The sequence below is a fragment of the Amblyomma americanum genome, chromosome 5, assembly GCF_052857255.1.
Source record: "Amblyomma americanum isolate KBUSLIRL-KWMA chromosome 5, ASM5285725v1, whole genome shotgun sequence".
Taxonomy (NCBI): domain Eukaryota; kingdom Metazoa; phylum Arthropoda; class Arachnida; order Ixodida; family Ixodidae; genus Amblyomma; species Amblyomma americanum.
Genome location: NC_135501.1, coordinates 104,754,894 through 104,776,001, shown reverse-complemented (window position 1 = coordinate 104,776,001; position 21,108 = coordinate 104,754,894). Strand labels below are relative to the sequence as shown.

The 21,108-nt window shown below is 44.8% G+C and overlaps 1 long non-coding RNA gene across 4 annotated transcripts; it reads right to left on the bottom strand.

The window, feature by feature from the left end:
• Positions 1-11,016: 11,016 nt before the first annotated feature.
• LOC144132587 (uncharacterized) lies at positions 11,017-20,142 on the bottom strand. Of its 4 annotated transcripts, XR_013314867.1 has the most exons (4): positions 19,984-20,142; positions 18,345-18,396; positions 14,229-14,361; positions 11,017-11,196 (listed from the first exon to the last, which is right to left on the bottom strand). It is a non-coding gene; the product is annotated as an uncharacterized LOC144132587 (long non-coding RNA). The 4 variants fall into 4 exon arrangements; XR_013314868.1 differs by lacking the exon at positions 14,229-14,361; XR_013314869.1 differs by lacking the exon at positions 11,017-11,196 and having other exon boundaries at positions 14,343-14,358.
• Positions 20,143-21,108: the final 966 nt, after the last annotated feature.

Here is a 21,108-nt window from a genome sequence, read left to right as displayed (position 1 = left end):
TATTTCTATGCACTGGGTAAGCAAGAACAGGCAATCATCTAAGCGCCTACCACTTCCTAACTCGTTCTGAAGTTCTCCGAGTATTCTATTACTTTCTACTTATGACTGCATTTTTATTTTCACCGCCTGCATCGCCAGCCTGTATGTAACTGATGTTATCGTAATCGGTCGGAAGGATTTTATGTTCGTCTTGTTGCCTTTTCCTTGTGGGAGTTTCGGAGTGCCGTACCCTTCTCGGGCCGGCGGGGCGCGCCGTGGAGAAGCAGGAAAGCGGAAGCTTTCCTCCTTCCCCACGGGCGAGTAGCCAGATGGTCTGCTCGAGAGCGCTGCGCCGCCTCCTTCCTCAAAAAACCGGTCGCAAGCGCGCACCGCCAGGCGCCGCCGGAGCGGTCGCTGATTGGCCGAATATGACAACGGGCAAGTGCGCCGAGATCGGCGGGTACCGGTCGTGGCCGGAGGGAGACTTCAGCAAGCCGCGACAGCGAGAGGACGTCAGGTAATTACCTCGCTTCTTCCCTCTTTGTTGTCGCCATCTTGCACCGTCAGCCGCACGACCAAGCCAGACGGCAAGGGTCGCAGATCAAGATTCAGGCAGCCAGCGACTTGGGAGAACCCAATAAACGTTTGGCCCCGGGCAAAGCGTCCTGTTCCGTGCTGTGTTTATTTCGCATTTGTGCTGCGCCGCCGTGAGAACGGCCGCGCGTGGTGTGCGATACCGGGAGCTCGGAGTTCACGGCCTAGACCTCGATATCTTTTCTTTAGAAAATTATTTACCTTACGATCGACACCTTCACCTTTTAATATGTGCCACAGGAGCTCCCTGTTCACGTTGTCGTATGCACCGCTTATGCCCAGGAAGGCTAAGGTCTGTTTTCCGCCTTAGCTATTTCTATGCACTGGATAAGCACGAACAGGCAATAATCTAAGTGCCTTCCACTTTTGAACCCGTTCTGAAGTTCTCCGAGTGTTCTATTACTTTCTACCTATGACTGCATTTTATTTTCACCGCCTGCATCGCCAGCCTGTATATAACAGATGTTCTTGTAATCGGTTGGAAGGATTTTGTGTTCGTCTTATTACCTTTCCCTTTATAATTCAAATTCATTTTACTTTGTTTCCAGCTGTGCGGAATTTGCTGATTTGTTATGACGGCCTCCAATACTTCTATCAGCGTTTCCTTGCCTCTTGGGCCAAGTTCGTTAATTAGCTTGATTGGAATTTCGTCGATCTCTGCGGACGTACACCTTGGAATATTTTCTTCCGCCTTTTTCCAGTTAGATTCGTCAGTTCCACGCTGTTTTCTATTGCGCTGTCCTGTGTTGCTCCCTTATTTGGGGTGATTGCTCTATCGTCTTTCCTAAATGACTCGGCTATAACTGATGAAATGTAGTTCACGGCGTCTTCTCCCTCTAAACATTTTCCCCCGGCATCGCGAATCTGTTCCTGCTTTCTTTGATTCGCTTTGCCCAGCCATCTTATATGGTTCCAGAATTTTCTTGCCCCCCTTTAGATGCATCGCGAAGTTCAGCCAGCCAGCGACCAGAGGACTGCTTTATTTTATCCTGGACGAGGACCTGCACTTGTTCTTTCTTTTGTCTATAAGATACCCATTTTCGGCCTATTTCCTCTTGAGATAACTGTGCCCTCTTTACTTCTCTGTGTTCCCGTGATGCCAACCGTCGTTGTTCGATAGCCTCCCTAATTTCCTTATTCCACCAACTTCGTGGCTTCCTCTCCAGCGGTTTGCGCCTTTTAATTGTTTAAATTTTGTACCAATGAGTAGTTCTAACTTATTGCAATCCCACTTTTCCATGAGATGTGTCTCTATTGCTTCCTCAATGCAGGCCGCTATTTGCGCTATTTGTTCGTCATTTAATTTTGCGTACTGTTTATGACTCCCCTTCATTTCTCTTTTCAGCAGGGCTCCAAACTGTAGACTATTACGCTTATGATCACTACCGAGGCTGTACTTCCCCTCTTCGTCTATTTCCATTATTGCGAGCTTGCTATACATCCCCTGCGACATTAAGCAGTAGTCAATCGTCGTTTGCCTGTTACGGCATTCCCACATGATTTGTCCCTCACACTTAGTTTCTCTATTTACAATAACTAGGTTGTGTCGCTCACAGAAGTCTAGCACCAACTTCCCGCTACAATATGTGTATCCATCCAGATCCTCGATGTGGCCATTCATGTCCCCCCACAGAATAATATCGGCGTCTTCTCCAAAATGCTTTACATCGTGATTGAGGCACTTAACTAGATCCGTGTTCTCTTGCCTGCTTTGGTCCCCTGTCCCTAAATAAACTACTCCTAGCCATGTCATTTTACCAGCAATTGTACCCGATACGCAGACATGTTCTTTGCAAGTTGACTTTATTCTTTGCCAATTTGTTACTTGATGTATCAGCATACCTACTCGCACTCCCTTCCTCTCCGTTGTTGTTCTGTTGTTTCCTTCCAAGACGTAGCCATCATTAAACTGTGGATCTTCTAGATCCCTGAGATGTGCCTCGCATAGCGCGTATACACCTACGTCTTCGTCCTTCAACTGATGTTCTATCTCTAACCACTTCGTTCTCTCTCTACCGCCTCGCATGGATTTGGACCTGATCTTGGTGTTAAATTTCTTTTTCGTAGTTTTCTTCCTGGACCTCCTAGTGGCCATTTTATTGGCGTCAGCCTTCATTGCTGCACTGTATAATTTTCTTCAGGCTACCCCTATGCCCTGAGCCGCAGTGGACTTCCTAAAAAAAGCTACTGCCCGGCCTGCCAGGCGCCACCCGATCTCGGCTCCTAGCCTTCTATTAAAGTGGATTTCATTTCGTGTAAAGCCTCCGCCAAAGCCTGCTCTATATACTTCCCTGTTTATGTCTGCCGCTTCAAAGCCTTTCTCCTGGCTTATCTTCCCTATCTCCTATCTCCCGATTAACAGCCACAACGTCGTTGGCAATTTCTTCGTTCCGTCCTTGCACTTCTGGCACTGTGCCCACCACGATCTGGACTTGCTGTGCTATCGCCCTTAAATCGTCAACTCCCTTCGCTAATCTTTCCACTACTTCTGCGGCTTCACCATTCAAGACATAACTTAGCCCCGCCGCTATCACTACCAGATTGCACTCTGCAACATTCTTAGAAAGTTCGTTTTTGTCTCTCTCAGTACTGCGTCCATTTTTCTGCCTGGGAATGCCCCGACTGCTACCCGCTTATCACCCTTTACACGCTCCATTATAGTTCTTTCGCACCTACTCATATTTGAGTCACCACTGATGAGCACTTGGCTATTCCCTTCCTCCAACCTAACTTCCGGATTATTATGCCGCCTCTTATATTTGACGGCGACCTCATACCTGGAAGTTAGCTTGTTTCCCTTTTCTCCATCTCCTCCAGACTTCCTAGCTGCCACGTGTGCGTAGCTGTTCCTGTCTAAACCTGGCTGACCTAATTCCTTATCGCTGTCCATGCCAACGCAGGCCCCATCCACGTGGCTGGCGCTGGAATGTCCGCCAGTGTGGCTTCGCTTGGCGGTGTCAGCCATTTTTGCCTCCAACACTTGACTAAGCTGTTCATGAAGTTTCCGCTTCTCTGCCCTGTCTACCTGCAGCTCTTTTTCTAGGGTATCCATACGTAGCGCTAGGGTGGTGTTCGCTTCGTCAGCCCTGTTCAGGCGTGCACCTAATACGCAGCATTTGCACTTAAAATCCGCGCCTTCGGCCTCCTCTACCGATTCGAACCGCGTTTCCTTCAAATTCACCGACGCCTCACACTCCTTGCATTTAACCTTCAGTTGCTTGACCATCTTAGCAGCACTCTAATATTACTACCCAAAATGCTAGCAAAGAAAAAAAACCACTTGCAACCACGTGCTCAAATAAAATTCTGCCTACCGCAAAAGCCAATCACCTAGAAAGGAATACTAACTACCTGTCTAAACCAGTTAACTCACAAATGAGCCCTGCAAATCTATAGCTGCCGGCCGGAAAAGACCCGGTCGTTAGGTCACTGACCTGCTCTATGGCGAGCACTTCACCTAGCTAGCCTAGATCTAAAACTATCCTACATTTAAGCTCTCAAAATATTAAAGGAAAGAACTCATCGATTTGTCGTAGTCACGGCGCTCTCGCAGTCGTCCGTCCGTCAGGTCCGGGTCACCACGGGTAATCCGAAGAGCACCGAAACAAGTGTCCGCACCGCACGGCTGTCAACTGTCAACCGGCAGAGTGTCAGCTGACACTCTGCCAGTGCCACCTAGTGGCCGAACCTTCTCTCCTAGCGCGTGGCCGAGCGCTTACTTTGTCTAAAGTGAGCGCGGCTGTTCGGCGAGCCTAGCCTCCATAAACTGCCGTGCTTCCCTCTTACTGCTACGTTTGACGGTGACAATATTAATCAGGTGCTGGCATTGCCGGGGAACTTTCGTTTGTTGCGTGGCTTGCCATTTTGGCGGCGCGGTATACACGTGTTATAACTTGTCTCCTCTGTACTCTTCGCCTGAATTTTTTACGTGGGTGGCTTTTAGACATGTCTATACCTCTTGTAAAGATGTTTCAAATTTTGCTGCTCATTGGAATAGCCGAATTAAAAAAAATCAATGCACACGTGCACACTGGCTCTTTTGCAGTTTGGAAGGCCCCATTTTTATAACTCCAGCATTCTTCGAAATAACTATAAACTCCTTCAAGAACATGAAAAATCACTGTGGTCAGAAAAGTGAGAGATGGTGAATTTTGCCTTTTGACCCTGAAAACTAAACACTTCTAACGAATTTTCTGTCTGGTTTCTCGTAACATGTAGTATTTTGTCATATTTACTGAAACGAAAACCTTTTCCTAGAAAGTCCCGACATTTCGAAGGCGGCTCGGCTCCTTCTTCAGGAGTGGCAGTGAGCAGTTTGGCTTCAAGCTTTATTATGAGAGACGCGTTGAGTAGGAGGAGATAGCTGCTACAGAATTTGTTTTAAAAATATCGCTGTCGTTGTACTGGCATATTCAAAACACTCCAAGAAATGTAAACAGGTCACGAGGCAGCTTTCTCTTTTTATATGCAACGCTTCACGCTGAAATGAAAAACAGAAGACTCCAGCTGCCATCTTCACCTAGCCCTCTAATACCTGGGCCGTGACTTACAGTCTAGAAATCGTTTTCACACTCCCACACCGCTTCTCCAAACAAGAGCATTCTCCTCGTCCCAATCATGTCCTTCAACATAAAGCTGCAAACCAAACTGCCCCGGTCGGCTTTAAAGAAGGAGCTGAAGCCACTCCGCAACGTGGGGAAGTTTTAATTAAAAAGTTTTACATGGACGAAATGTTTCCCATTTTCTATAAATTCTTCAATCCTCTCCCAGTTATTTAATCGAGCTGTGCTGTCTTGTCCTATTACCAGCGTTGAACTGCTTCGATCATTTTTGTTCCCTGTCACTGCCTGAGATGCAAACACGAATTGATCTGGAATAAATGTAAACTGCGCCAAAAAAAATAAAGCCTACGCTGCAGTACCTGGAATAAAAGGCTTGTTGCTTAGCAACAAAAATACTGCATTAGACCAGAACGAGGTAGACATGGTGCATTTTATACTCGTAATTGACCCCGAAATCGCACAGGTCCCCAACCACACGGTGGTGGTTTTCCAAGTTTCATGCAGTGCTTCACATAAGGACCGTAGCTATAGCATCTACAGCCCGGCTGGTACTTTGGGGGAAATCCCTTGGGATCACAGTGCGTGGAGAAAGAAAACAACATCGATGCAATAGCTACTGCCATAAATACGTACTTGAAAAGCGTCCGCCTTTATAAGAACATTCCTTTTCACACGAAATGAGTAGCGGTGCCCTATGCTTCCAAATATGAGTCGTATGATGCAGCAGGCTAGCTGTATGCGCGATCTACAGGTGGAAATTCTCGAGGTCCTTTGTGTGGCTCTGTAAGTGGCGATGCGTACTTGTTCAGTTCTGATGCTTGGTGCTTCAGCGCCTTGAATGAGGCCAAATCATCTCAAATTCTTCATTCGCTGGTTGCCGTACAAGAAAACAGGTTTCAGCCAGGGCACAAATGATACAGTATCTCTTCGAAGAGCCCACACCAAATAAGAAACGAGAAAATTTTTTCGGTTGAAGGTCTGAGGACTGATATTTTGTGAAGTTTTCTCTCAAAGACAAAGGCGACGTTAAGCGTTAATAAATGAGCAGTTAGTGTGGAGCGTACAGGTTGTGCTTACTGAGCAAACAGGTTCCTCTTATGGAAAGCAGGGCGAAAGGCGGGAAGGTATGGACGCCGTTACGGGCTTATAGAATGACATTGCCCTCCTAAAAATTCAGGTATCGAACAGGAGCCGACTGTTATGAACTGTAATCAGAGAAGAACGGTGGTACTCGCTTTCAGCGGCCTGAAGGGGTACTAAGTGTTGTCATTGGACAAGAGGTATTGGAGGTGATAAGAGATTTTGCCAATCTAGGGTAACTACTGATGCAACATCCTGACCGAGGTATGGAAATAGCTAGATGAACAAAAATGAAGTCGAGTGTATTTCCGAGGCTGTCACCATTCATAGATAACAGCTTACAAGTATCCGTGAAAAAAGGGGTTATTATAGTTGTACAATGCTAGAAGTCGAATCTAGGGCCGGAAGTTGGGGCTAAAGAAAGTCATCACAAGCGACTTTGAGGTCAGCGCTGTGAGCTGCCCGAACAAAATACTTGTAAAAGCGCTGAGACCGCATCAGAGCGGAGTGGCTTATGGCAGAAGTGGGAGGTAATGATATTTTAGTTATTATCAACAAAGTAAGGCCAAGGGTTGGGCATGTAAAGTTGGCAGAGGAAAAGCTATGGTCCCTTGAATTAACATAATTATTGCAAGCAATGGACAAGATAGAGGGGGGGCGGGGACATAACCGCATGGGCGACTGAGCTTAGAACGTTTGTAGGGATGCAAGGACAGCTGCTTCCCCTCGAAGGGGTGAATGGGAAATGAATGAGAAAAGAGGCTTTTGTCTGGCATTGAACATAGTTGTGCTTACGGTACTAATGGTGATGTCCAGAAAAACAGGAGATATTGATATTGAAGAACTTATGCTAAGCGTTGTATACGCGATCAAGTAAGAAAAGGGATTATCGCTTCATTGAGAGGCCAGCAGGCACTATCCTGTCAGGATTTACTCGTAAGTCCCTATACATATGAGGCGAAACTCAGTACTGATAAAACATTCCAGGCCACCATTAAAGATAACAGGAGTTTTAGCGATGGCTGATTTCTTAATACCGCTTTGCTCTTTGGTTATTCAACCCCGCAGGTACGAGTAAAACCCGCAGCAGTTTTGAGTCTCCCGCCGCGAGTACACGCCAAACGAAAAGGATGCTCTTCGAATTCACGCTCAAACGCCTCGAGTGGCGCCATCGCTATAGGCCTGTCTCCGGCGATGATGTCTTCGGCTTTGCGTTGATAGCTGTTTGCTTTCCTGTGATTTAAGCTGTATATTAAGAAAATTGCATTGTTCGTGGCATATGTGCATGGCGCCGTGACCATAGCTGTCCCGGTACGGCAGCGAGCAATTTTTTCAATGGATTACAAATACTCATTAAAATGTCCGTTAGCGAAATGTAGAGCGGATGGAGTGGCTTAAAGTCTGAGCAGTTGCGCCATTGTTCTTTTACGTAGCATATATGGGGTGCTGAGTTTGCTTTACACGTCGTGCCTAGCCAGCCATAACTTGAGGATTCTTCTAAATCAAACCTTTTTTTTTTTCACACACCCCGAAAGTTTTCATTCGTCTAAAACATACTTCGCTGCTTCAGAGCGCTGCGGTTCCCTCAGCGTATAGCGAGTTGTGCAAAATTGAATGGCAGTCATTGCATTCGACCAAAGCATAATTTCAAGTTCGAGAGATTCACTGAATATGTTCTAAGTGTAACGATTAGAATTATCAACATGATATAGCAATTTTTCATACAAAACGCCGAAACTGCGGATCTCACAGTCCGTATTCATGCTATGCGACTCACCGTATGCTGCTGTTACCACTAGTAGTACGTTCGATCCCGGCCGCGGCGGTCGAATTTCGATGAAGGCGAAATTCTAGAGGCCCGTGTTCTGTGCGATCTCAGTGCACGTAAAAGAACCCCAGGTGGTCGAAATTTCCGGAGCCCTTCACTACGGCGTCCCTCATAGCCTGAGTCGCTTTGGGACGTTTAACCCCCATAAACCATAAACCATCACTAGTAGTACGACAGTCTTCGTGGTGCTCCTGCGAATAGTCTGCTGTAGCTGGTGATCATTGCATACATATTTACGAATAGTTTCGAGCTTCTTTACATGCTACGGAATAGGTGATGCCGGTTATCAGCGCTACGCATAGCGGACGGCTTTTGGCGAGGAAGCGAGGCCCCCAATTTGCAGAGGCACAGCCGTGGAGAGATGCCTCAGAATGCACAACTGCGCCACCTAATTAAACGGTACACTTTTTCGCCAAGCCCCTTGCTCCGGCACGGTGTAATTTTCCTCATTTGACAGATTGTAACACCTACTCTAACAATTAGCCTCGCCCTAAATAAAAATACCGAATTTACATAATTAAAAACAGAATCTCGAAGATTGTTTTCGGTTTAAAACGAAGCGTTCAACGCCGATATGTATGATAGTGAACAAAAAGCTATTTCAGTTTTTCGAATTTAACCTTTTAAGGTGGTTGAGTTTGCGCTCGAAGCTAGTGGGATGAGTGTGTCAGACGTATTACACAATAGCAAGCAATGTTTATCCCCATATTATGCGACAAATTGTTCTCACAGCAAATTCATTGCCAAACAGTTTTCTGTGCTGCGGGAAGTCGCCGGCCCTTTTATGTTTCTTTATTACAAAATGAAAAAACAATCTTTAGAATAGCTTTTCGCAATAGCCTAATGCGGCATTACTTCGCACGCAAAGCTTTTCGGGCAATCACTGCTTGACTAAGCCGAATCATCGAGTCCAGGAAGCCCTCAGTGAACGTTTAGTCCAAGTTTGCGCACATTTAGAGCAACTTCGCGAGTTCCTGCTAGGCGCTGGTGGCTTTTTGTCCCTAGAGGGGTACGCGATGCTGATCCAAATATATTCGGTTTAAATAATCTCGGTAGGCCGGATTCGACACTCCATAAGGTTGTTTTTGTTGTCATCTGTTGGAGTGGCACTTACCCACAGTAGAAAATTGGCCAGGGCGCATTTTTGAGACGAAACAATGAATCACTTAAGGAGGTTGGGGCAGTTGAATTTTTTGCTTGAAGAACATTGTGATTTATTATTAATAAAGGAGTCTCCAGACGCAATGTTGGTATTATGCAGATAATCGCAGATTGGTTTTAGGACATATTTCCTGGCGCTTGCCCCAAAGGAGAGAAGAACCGGAAAAGAAAAGAGGAAGCCCTAATCGACCAAAGGGAACCAGGAGATAAACTTTTCGCTGAGAAGCAATCTGTCAACATGAGAGGAGAAAGTGACATAGTGTTTAGATTTAACCACGTGCTGCTCAAAGGTTCCACAGAGAGAACGCCGATTGGAACAAATATAGGTTTAGTCGTGTAATTCTGCGCCACAAAAGGGTCATAGAAAGCTTGTATTACCGTAACCTTGCATAAGCGCACACTCCGATGGAGCGTCAAGTGTTGAAAATCCACTGCAGCAAGGAGCCGCCCATAACTCAATGAATGCAGCTGCAGGAAACGTTGTGAGTGGGCTGTTGTCAGTTGCACAGTATTTAGAGCAAATGGTACCACAGGTCCGCAAAGCGCAGACTTGGCTAAAAAAATCAGCCATCACATTGCCATCATTGCCGCAATGCCCTGGCATCCAGTGCAAGCGATAAGCGATCCAGCGAAAGGGATCCGTAAGGTCTGCTGTCCTTTTCTTCGTCCTGTTTTTGGACAGGCGTCACGAAGTGGTTCGTGTAGTAATTTGTTTTGAAACACATATTGAAATCAAGGATTTTTGTGTCCGCATGGAAAGATAACCCTTTAAAAAAACGATCTCTTCCACCTCTACGCTCATTTTACTTGAATTCATTAAGGAAGACAAACTCTACGAGTAGACAATCAGCCCCATTCCATTACGCTAAAACCTGTGTGGTTTAAAGGGGGACGTTGATAAATAGGTACATTAAATTGCATTTGGGCCGGCGTATACAACAATTCCTCTCATTCCCTCACGACAAGAATTTCGATTCGTCTAATGAAACCACTCCTTCAAATTCTTGACGTATCCCCATCGGGTGTTCCTTTACCTACATCATCCTGGAAACCCAGTTCATTTCACAGCTGGAACAGTTGAAACTGATGGCTTTTCATCCTATAGTTCTGGCTGCGGATGATTTCCATTTAAGCAGTCTAGACGTTATGTTAAACTTACACTCCTCCAACTACTTATGAAAACATAGAATATTCATGCAGCCGAAGAATATGTCACCAGAACAAAACAACAATTAATAATAACTTACAACGGACGGAAAATAAAAGCAATGCGAGGACCCCATGAAAGGACAAAACTGAAAAATGAACTGAAGGCAAACAGTTACGCTCACAACTTCTGACTGAAGATGAGAGCATTAAAGCATAATAATATTCTGAGCATGATAATATTCGCGAATAGCACTTTTGTTTGTCAGTGATAACTAGAAATTATATGATAAAATTAAAGAAAAATCGCATCTTTTTGTCCACTACATCACATGGCCCCTTTTGCTTATGCACAGGATAGGTTTTCTGTTGTTTTTCTTTATACACACACAGAATATCCTTAGAGACTGGAACTTGACGCACACGTAAAGACAACTGAAGAAACAATGTCAGCAAGCGTTAATCAGCGTTCTGTTTCTTGTCGTAATTACCTGGTACGTAACATTCCCATCTTGCGCCCCTAAACTGTTTCCAACCGAGAAGGTAGTTAACCGTGCCTTACAGTTAACTGCCGGGCCAGAACTCAGTTCTGTCCTTTTTCAGTCGTTATTGATCGCAGAATTGATCGCAATGTAGAGTTGTATTTCTTTATAACAAAGTACTTTATTGCTTTGGGATGAGGGGCATAAAAATTTATACTCGAATTGGAGGCCGACTTGGTACACGCCGCCACCCGGCAGGCGGTATGACTCCGTTTTTCATGCACAGCGCCGAAAATCTGCTGTATCCCAATCGGTGACAGCTGCATCCCGGTGCGCAGAATGGTGGAAATCCTCTCGGACTGCACTGGATGAAAAAAATGATAAAATTAGTTATCCAGTGCAAGAAACAGGTACCTGCATGGTAAGCGGATTTGTGCATGACTAGCCCTTATTGGCCCGACGACTTCGGTAATGCCTTTATTTTCTTCTCGTACTGCATGCGATTCTGCTGCAGTGAACCCCGTTAAATGGGTTTCCAAATATTTCGCTCTGTCAGCAAAACGGACAAAGCAGCTCAATGCCGAAACGACGCTGCGATCAAAATGAAACCTTCGAATACTGTGACCTGCTTGAAAAAGACAAGGCTGGGAAACTAAACGAGGATCGGTGAGGGTTAAAACACCTGTAACCACCGCAGTCTCCGCTTTACAATGCTGCGAACGTTGCACTTTTACAGATAGTAACTGATGCGTGAGGCTGTGGCAAAACCAGTTGCGAAGCACTTTATGTAAGGTGCATATTGAAATGACGTGTAGTCGCACTGCAGTGACCGCGGAAACTGGTGCTCAGCGAAGTGGGTTCTGTTGGTCAGTATCTTTGAAATGCGTTTTCAAGAACCTAGCAATTTTACTAGCTTTTTTTTTCGCGTAACTTTTTCAAGGTCGCTGAATTGCTATCTCTATCTACCAGGATAGTTTCTTCAGAGGGACTTATTCAACTCACTGCCCTATGCCATCTTGACGACGAAGAATCTGAGCACATGCACTGGCCTAGCGGGGTTTGTACTAGGGCTCGTACTCGCTACGATCAAAATCATCGTGTGGAAAAGAATGTAAATAGATTTTCTCGCCTGATTTGAAAACGAGTGTAATGCAGCCAGTCTAATGCGCTTTGTAAACGTGCTTATCAAAGTGCATTGACTGCGTGCGCGTATGAGTGATGTAACAGCCGAAGGGAAGTTTGCCTTGCTGGACACTCGAACTGACGGGATGCCTATATGCTTGCTCCTTTCTTCTCGCTATACTATTTTATTCTTCGCAAGCCTAAGCAGAAGTGACTACGACAGCTCTATGAAATTTCGTTTTTTCGCAATGAGCCCAGGCTACTGAACGGGCTATCTGCTGCAAAGCCTAAAAGGCTGGCGTCTCAAAGCATGGCGGTGTAATCGGGCTTAGTTAAAAGGGATCTCACTATTAACAAACGAGAGGGTCAGGTAACAAGGAGAACGCGCAGCATTAATGGATGAAGAGCCTATCTTGTTTATCGAGGGGACAGTAGGTTAGCTACCGCAGAATTGTTTACTGCACTACTTTCTGGCGTGCAAAAATTGGGAAGAGTTATGGTATCGCAGAAAATTTAGCTCCGTTCTCCGCTCCGTCCTCTTGGAGCCGCATTTTGGTTGTGTTTGCATAGGTGACAGCTTCCTCGTGCATATACAAGAAACACGGTGTATTCGAAGAAGACGCATCAAGCTACATACGAGACAAATTGTTGCCGTGCAGGGGAGAGAACTGAAATATACGGGGTCTGCCGTTTTTATGTGCCGGATTTGAAAAAAACTCCTGTGCGCAAAATACTGGCTTAATCGAGAGCAAACACAACTCAAAAGGTAGAAAATTACTGCCTAAGGTATTTCAGATCTAAATAAACATCAGTGCTTGTCAGTATTTGGTGTAATTAGCGAGGAACTGCTTTCGGCTACGAGTAAAGTTTTTGCAGACGCGAGCCAAGCAGCCGGTCTCACAGGCTGCGCCATCTGCCGGATGAACATGTTATTCGCAAGTGACGACTTATGAGTTATTAGTGCGTGCAGTGCGGTCGATGTCCCGTTTGCAGTGCGGTATTTAGTAGTAGAAGCAATGACGTTCCTTGTGATAGTAATTCCGGCGGGAAGACGAACCCCATCTTCGAAGAGAGCGCGCTTCTCGCATCCGCCGAGCGGAGACTGTCGTTTGCCTCCCCGTCCGGCAGATGGCGCAGCCAGTGAAACCGACTGCTTAGATCGCATCATCAAAACTGCACTCGTAGCCGGAAAACAGCTTCTCGCTAATTCTACCAAAGACAGGAAAGTATCGATGTTTTATTAGACCTCTAACAACTTAGGCAACAATATTCTACCCAGTGGGCGTTGTTTGCTCTCTGTTAGACCAGTATTTTACGCACAGGATTCTTTAAAAATCAGGCACATAAAAACGTACGTCCCTGTATCTATTAACCAGGCACGCTTCAGGCGCGAATGCACAAAAAAAAACAACAAATTGATCAACTAGTTATAGGCCTGAGCAAATGTTTCTCTTTCTACCACAGGGTGCGGAAAAAAAAGGGAGGGGAGTGGCGTGATTACATGTGGATATATGTTGAGCTTAGTACACGTCCTGCTTGTAACAGTGGGCTGGACCACGTCCTACAAACTTGAAGAGCATCTGTGGAGGATGAAAGTGGTAGTGCACACCTTGTAGAGGAAAATTGCTTTTTCCGTGCTGAGCTGCGAACGCAAGGAAGGATGATGATCGAATGCACTGCTCCTAGTGTCCTTGGCTTCATTTTGATTAGGCGGGTAACGAATGAGCCCAAACAGAACCAGCGGTGTTTTGCATGCCGCGTTAGTGCTGCCTCTGTATTGAGTTCTTGTAATATTGTTTGCTGCTGCTCTCTGGGTTTCAGCAGAGTGGCGCGGAGCGTTGGCCATTTTGGCTTGCCTCTTACGAGCCTACAAGCGCCAAATAAGAAGCACGAAGCACTCGTTTTTTTTAAACAAAAAATCTTTTCGTGATACTCAGCAAAGTTACCCTTCTGCGGAATTTTTTTTTAAGGAAAAGACACGGGGTTTCCATGAGCAAACATTTAGGCACTTAGAATGTTTTAATATCTACAGGAGCCACCTCCACTATGGTCACTGGAATAGAAAACCCGCCAGTGCAGCTCGCACGAGAGCGCTCCTACGTCGAGTGCTGCCGACGGCACGCGTGAACGAGAAGATGAAAGGGCGCAGTTTTGAGCACTTGCACTTCAAATGTTTGTCGTGTTTCCTTCATGTGTGCGAAATACTTGAGGTGATTTTTGGTGCCCTGTCCTGTAGGCTCCTACTGGCGTTCTGGGTTTTTCGGCGACAGTTACCATCTTGTGTTTGTGTGGCGTCTTAGAGTCGGTGGGCTTGCAGCGGCATTGTGCTTGCAATGATGTGAACTGGGGGCCCACTCGGAAGAAATGCTCGCTGTCCTATTCTGGAGTACGGCTTAGATGGGTGCTGCTGGAAATATTGAAAGGGCGTGTCTTCTATTAGCATCTATAAAGAGCTGTTTTTTTGCCACAGTGTGATTGCAAACGCGTATGGACTGCACGAGCACAGATCCACAAAAAACGCCTCCTAAGCGTAAGTACTTGCCGCGTTCTATTGCCGCGTACTTGCCGCGTTCTATCCAATGATCTCGCGCTTATTTCTGTTTCAGCTTCGCGTGAATACTGACCATGAGGTTTCGACTGAGCTGAAGACCGCAATGTGCAGAAAAAGCCGCAGTTGCCACTCAGGCTTGTAGGCAATGTCTTGAAGTTAGAGCACCACATTAACGTCTTTACGCGTGACTGAAAAATAAATAAATTTGAAACAAACTTTCCAGGGGCATCTTTCTTCACTACCTTTCTTTTGTGCATCGTATAATTTATTTTGTCTGACAACTTTTCGCCGTGAAAGTGTGGATACCAGCTCGAAGCGACGACTTTTCCACCTATGCTATTCTCACGCAATCGCGAGCCATGCCTTCGGACGAAAAATCTGGCAGTCTCCGCTCGCAATTGTCACTGCATTGCTTAGAAGTGTGAACATAAGGTTAATGTTGTATGCTCATCGTATCGGGATAACGTTTGCGCCACCCTGCCAGTAGCGGAGAACGGGTGCATTAGAGCATGTGTTAATACAGTCTAAGGATTCTCAAATTCAACAGCGAGTGCATTTTTCATCCACAGGCTTCAGTATGTTTGAGGTAATATTTAGAGCATTCTTGGAATTGCATCAAAAATACATTTTTTGTCCACTTAGTATATTTATGATACATTAAAAACATACTTAAGCTATACATAAAGCACATAAAATAGTGCTAAGAATATACAATTAATACATTTAAATTTTACTAAAGCTATACATTAAAGGCATTACAAAGAAAATACACCAAAATACGTAATTATTACATTAAAATTATATGAACTTCGTCTCGGCTTAAGAAAGGTGTACCAGTCGGATTCACCCATAGAGTTTCTTACTATTAACTAGAGGGAAAGCTGGCGGCACTGCACCTGAACCTACAAGGTCGCTCAAAGCACCAGGGGGTGCGATGAGCTACTTGGTGCAGGACAGTAGGTTTTCTCAGGAACACAGAGTGGCGTTACAGAGATGTCCCATTCCGTATCCATGGCACGCTCCGCGCGCAGACGACTTCGGCGTAAAAGTAGTGTGCAAAAGCCATAGTAGCGGAAACGCAACAGCATACGGCGCCAATACAAGGTTTTGTTTTCCGAAATGCTCTGGAAAACCCTTTTAAAATGTTGAAGCGGCAGCAGTTTTTTCAGGAACATCACTTTTTAAAAGTGCGCCTTAAGCACGAAATATTTGCTTTGGTGGTCTGCAATGCTTGGCCAATAGGAGAGCAAGCCATCGCTTCTTTTGAGCAAACTTTGCACTTACGTGCTTTTTGGCTCGTTTGTGGCGATTTATAGACAGAATATTGAATGATGGGACATTCTTGATTATCGAACAATGTTTGCTTTACATTATTTTTTGGCCAAAATTTGTAGTTCTGCAGTCGGTAGCTCTCCGCCCCATGATACTTAGAGCGCCCATGGTGCTACAGGTGGTCTCGAGGAAGCTCCATGCCAATTCCCATAGGCGGGGCTCCAGCTTTCCATCTAGTTAATAGTAAGAAATTCTATAGATTCACTGGATAATAATGATCAATGTTGTCAACATCAGAAGCAATGACTCAACCGGCTATAAACATCAGGAGACACACAATCACCGAGAAAACGCACTGTCATCAAGAAGTCTCTGACATTGGAAGGTCACATGACGGGGCCTGAACGGTAATGAGGTCGCCACACAAGCAAATGACAATATAAAGTGACGTCAGCAAACAGGAACTGCTGCGACAAGCGTGTTATTTGGCTTGCCTTATGTATACCACCCAAGAGGAGACACATTATCTTGCCCGGTGAGGCACTTTTTGCGCAAGGACTGTGGGCTCCCAAATTGTCGCACAAGCTTCGGAGTGGCCGCGTTAAAATCTGCGGTCAACCTACAACTGAACTGCAAGTTGTAACTTGCGTCAGGTACCAGTAAGGAGTCGAAATCTCGAACAACAAATACATGGGCGTCTATGGGAGCCGGTCGGCATTGCTAGTCGGGGCTCATTTCGCTGGCATGTTCGGGCCGGGAGGTGCGTATGGCGCCGTTGCCGGTATAAGGCTATCACGCTGTCTACACGTAATTTAAATGCGTGGTGATTGCCTTAGTGCTAGAAGTTACCATAAACGAATGGGCAACAGAAAAGGGAGAGTTTACACTGTTCCCGGGAACGTGAGTTCCAGAAATAGGTTGTTCCACGGCAGCTTGAACTGTGCTGCAAATATGCTGACGCGGACTAGCCATTTGTTAGAACTGAAGTATACTTTGCACGAATTAATTTCGTATTTACGAATTCGTATTTACGAAATTACACTTTAAATGCATTGCCAGCATGCCATTGCCCGTAACGCGATTTCGAGCACTAACTGTTCAACGGCAGCTTGCAATGTGCTGCAAATATGTTTATGGCCGGGACAGCTCATTCGTTAGAATTGAAATATACTTTGAACACATTAATGACGTTTTTGCGAAAGTACACTTTCAATACATTGCCATCATGCAAAATCCATTTCCCGAAATGCAATTTGGAGCACTAGATTGTTCTCCAGAAGCAAAAAGTGTGCTTTGAAATATGTTTAAAAGGATTGCCCGTTTGTTAAAATTGAAGTGTCCATCAGAGAAAGTAATTTCAAAATTACGAAAGTAATCTTTCAATATAATCACATGATGCTAAACCGCATACATGTTTTTTCACGTGTTTGAAACGTGCTCGTAATATGTTTTGAGTGACGTATACATCAGAAGAAATAATTTAATATTTCCGACAGTGCACTTTTTATATCTTGACAGCATGATAAAAGCGCATGCATATTTTTTCATGGGATTGAGACGTGCTCAAAACATCTTTGAAGTGACGCTTACTTCAAATTCAACTCATATTTGCGAAATTACACATTTAATACATTGACAAGATGCTAAACCGCATGCATATTGTTTCACGTGTGTGAAACGTGCTCGAAACATGCTTTAAGTGACGTATGCTGCAAAAGAATTAATTTCATATTGACGAAACTACACTTTTCATACTCTTAAAAGATGCTAAAATCACACTCATATTTTTTTATGTATTTTAAACGTGCTCGAAGCATGCTTCAAGGGACGTGTTTTTCCCAAATTGTAAGAATATATTTGGAATAAAAAGCATAAAATTTAGGAACCTAGTTCCGGCATATATTTAGTGCATTCATGAATACACGATATGTTTAAGGTACATTGTAAATATCCCGCCGTGTATTCCAAGCGTATTAGTTTTCGTTAAGGGAACCACATCTAATATAGCGGGCTTTAGAAGAAATATACCTTTAGTTTATATATAGAAGGTAGTACACATATCAACTCATTTTTGTTCAGCAGAGGCTGCATTGGCGCCGCAGAGACCGAGTTTTTAGTGGAGTCTTAACCCTGAAATACAGTATACCTGCTCTGTACTGGCTGTAGTGAACAGTCTTCGCAAGATATACTATCACTACGTTGTCATGAACACAGTCTCTAAAATGTACGTCAGAATTAAGTAAGGCACAGGCGGAGTCACACCGAATTTAGCGAGGAGGATATGGTTGAAGAAAGTAGGACACAATTTCCTTAACAGCTTCTAATGCTTTAACCAGAAAACGATTGCTTCTTCTTCCGGCTCTTTATCTCTATTTCACTCAACACAAAGCAGGCCAAATACTCTACGATTCAAATAATTCGCTTTGAAAGAATGTACAACCGATATAAAGTTTGTAGTTGAAGGACTTCAGAACGTATATATAAAATACCAACTGAGCTTCCAATACGGTGTCCTATTTACAAAGACAATGACGCGCACGGCATTGATTGTCATTGTGAACACTCACCGGACCGATGCACCGACCGTGTGGTTGGTAGTCCATAACGTAATCACCCGCCCTTTAAGAACAATCAAAGTACCAGAGTTAGAGCACATGGAATGCACTTCGAGTTGGTAATGTGCCTTCTGCTTGAAATGCATGTCGCTGGAAACATCTAAATTCGTTCTGTCTTACCCATGCATGCCGGAAATTTTTACTACTTTTCTTGACAGGATTTCGAAAAATGATGATTGGCGCTTAATCTCAGAAAAATAGTCACGGTTCTATACAAGCAAAGCAAAAATTAGTGTTCGGAAAGCAATGCAAACTGAGATTGTTTCTTTGAAATCTCCTTGGCATTTTAAGCACAACGAAATGAACCTGAGCTCCCATCCACTCGGGAATTTTTGCTGTGAGTATACATAGATTTTGTGTCGCATTGATTAAGCGGTATTTCAGGGATAAAATACTAGAATTGTGCGGCTTACTAGAATCACTTGAACATATTTTGATGCGTTCGCCATTTCTGCCTGTACAAATATTTGAAATTACTGTGGTAGTTCTATTTTTTAATGTCAGTAACACAGTTGCATTAACCACTTAAAATCTCTGAGCGTATACAATAACACCTATACTGTAAAAAAAATGATGGTCGATTTGCGTGCCTAGACCAACTACGAATTATGCACGCTAGCAGTTCGGATTTCACTCCAATTCCAGTCTACGGATCCAATGTTCAGGGATTGCAGTTGTTCGGATAGCAATAATGAGCTAGTGTCCGTATAAGCAGAGTTGGTCTGTCTCAACATTGGTAGATTTCTGGTAGTCTTCCTATTACTGCTGGCGAAGCGGTGCAGTGGTCAAGCGATGGGTCACCGCCCCCCTATGGCAGGTGCTGCCATCGGTGGGACTTTGGTTTCGACCAGGGTTGCTCTTCCCGAGCAGCCGCTCACGATTGCGTTAACGTCAAAAGTTGGCCTAGTTGGTACGTATTCATGATTGAAGGGGGCAAAAAAAGACGATGATGGCAGCAAAGAAGACAACACAACACAAGCTTTACCAACCTTGTCAGGCGCCAGGTCAAATAATCGTGAGACATATCCATGGTTAACGAGATGAAGACGATAACCCAGCCTTTGTGCTGTGTTGTCGTCTTCATCTCGTTAACCATGGATATATGTCTCACGATTATTTGGCCTGGCACCTTGACAAGGTGGGCAGGTGAACAGCCTGCCACAAAAATGCTTCAGACAGACGGACGGACGGACGGACGGACGGACGGACGGACGGACGGACGGACGGACGGACGGACGGACGGACGGACGGACGGACGGACGGACGGACAGACAGACAGACAGACAGACAGACAGACAGACAGACAGACAGACAGACAGACAGACAGACAGACAGACAGACAGACAGACAGACAGACAGACAGACAGACAGACAGACAGACAGACAGACAGACAGACAGACAGACAGACAGACAGACAGACAGACAGACAGACAAGTGAGCAGGTGAACAGCCTGCTCCAAAAATGCTTCAGACAGACAGACGGGCGGACAAACAGAGACAGAAAGCGGATAAATGCGCGCGGCGCACTAAAAACACTTGCACCAAAACAAGTCTTTAGCTTCATAGCAAATTCAAAAATCTTGTACTTACTGCACTGTAGCCATTATTACCAGCATAAATGCTATTAAAGCTAGGGCAGTTTTCATCTTCTGCATGCGAACAAGTAAGGCGGCAGCAGATGAGCGCCTGACGCTACAACGTCAGCGCAGAAAGAAAATATTATATATATACATGTACTCTGATCATACATTTCAGCTAGTGGCGCTCTTATTACATTACTACGCAAGCCTACAGAAGACGCTCCAAAATGTCAAGCCATTAAAACAGATAAACAAAGGGCCTCTATTTTTCTGCGTATGCAGGATGTCTAACACACACACACACACACACACACACACACACACATATATATATATATATATATATATATGGCTACACAAATGTCAAGAAACGATCCTGACTCTTTAAAGAGAACACACAGTTTCGAATGCAAACAGATGTTATGATTTCTTTTGTGGGCATAAGTAGAAGCCTTCTAGCAAGCTTCAGTGTCAAGCGTTGAGTGGAACAAAATTTATTGTAATTTTTAATGTTGTCCGAGGAAGCACTCGACATTTCTGCCGGCATCGATTGACGTCAAGCTGCACTTGGCGCAAGTATTGTGACGTCACAGAATCCAGTGGGTGTTCACAGCAATAACCAGTGCTTGCCGGTGACCTCGACCCCATTACGGTTGTGGTAGTGCAGGTTTTCTTGTCGACTATCATGTCGAAGCGCACTTCACTTCAGCGCTGGTTCCGACCGAGAAAGAAACTGCCTGTGCGAAATCGTTTGCAACTAACTCTTTTATGAACGCACATGAACTAGATTTGCGAGTGTCCGTTTCCTTTTTCTTGAAAGAGGTCTAGGGCTCTCGTAATCATAAACATGATCTCATAATCTTTGTGAGCAGCGTTACTAATATAATTAAAAACGGAAGTGTGCACGCAGTTCGCGATAGTAGCCTGCATCAGCGTTGAACAGTACCTTTACGTTACGGTCTCCCGTTCAACCAGGACTACCCCATTTCTGATGAGGTCCGCTTGCCAGCAAGCACCGAGTGTTCTTGTGAACAACCACTCGGTAAAAATAACGTCGAAGTTACTGGGCAACTGTAACTTTACGTTACTCGATGCGGGTTTAAATGCCGAGCGGCTCCTCAGACAACATTAAATA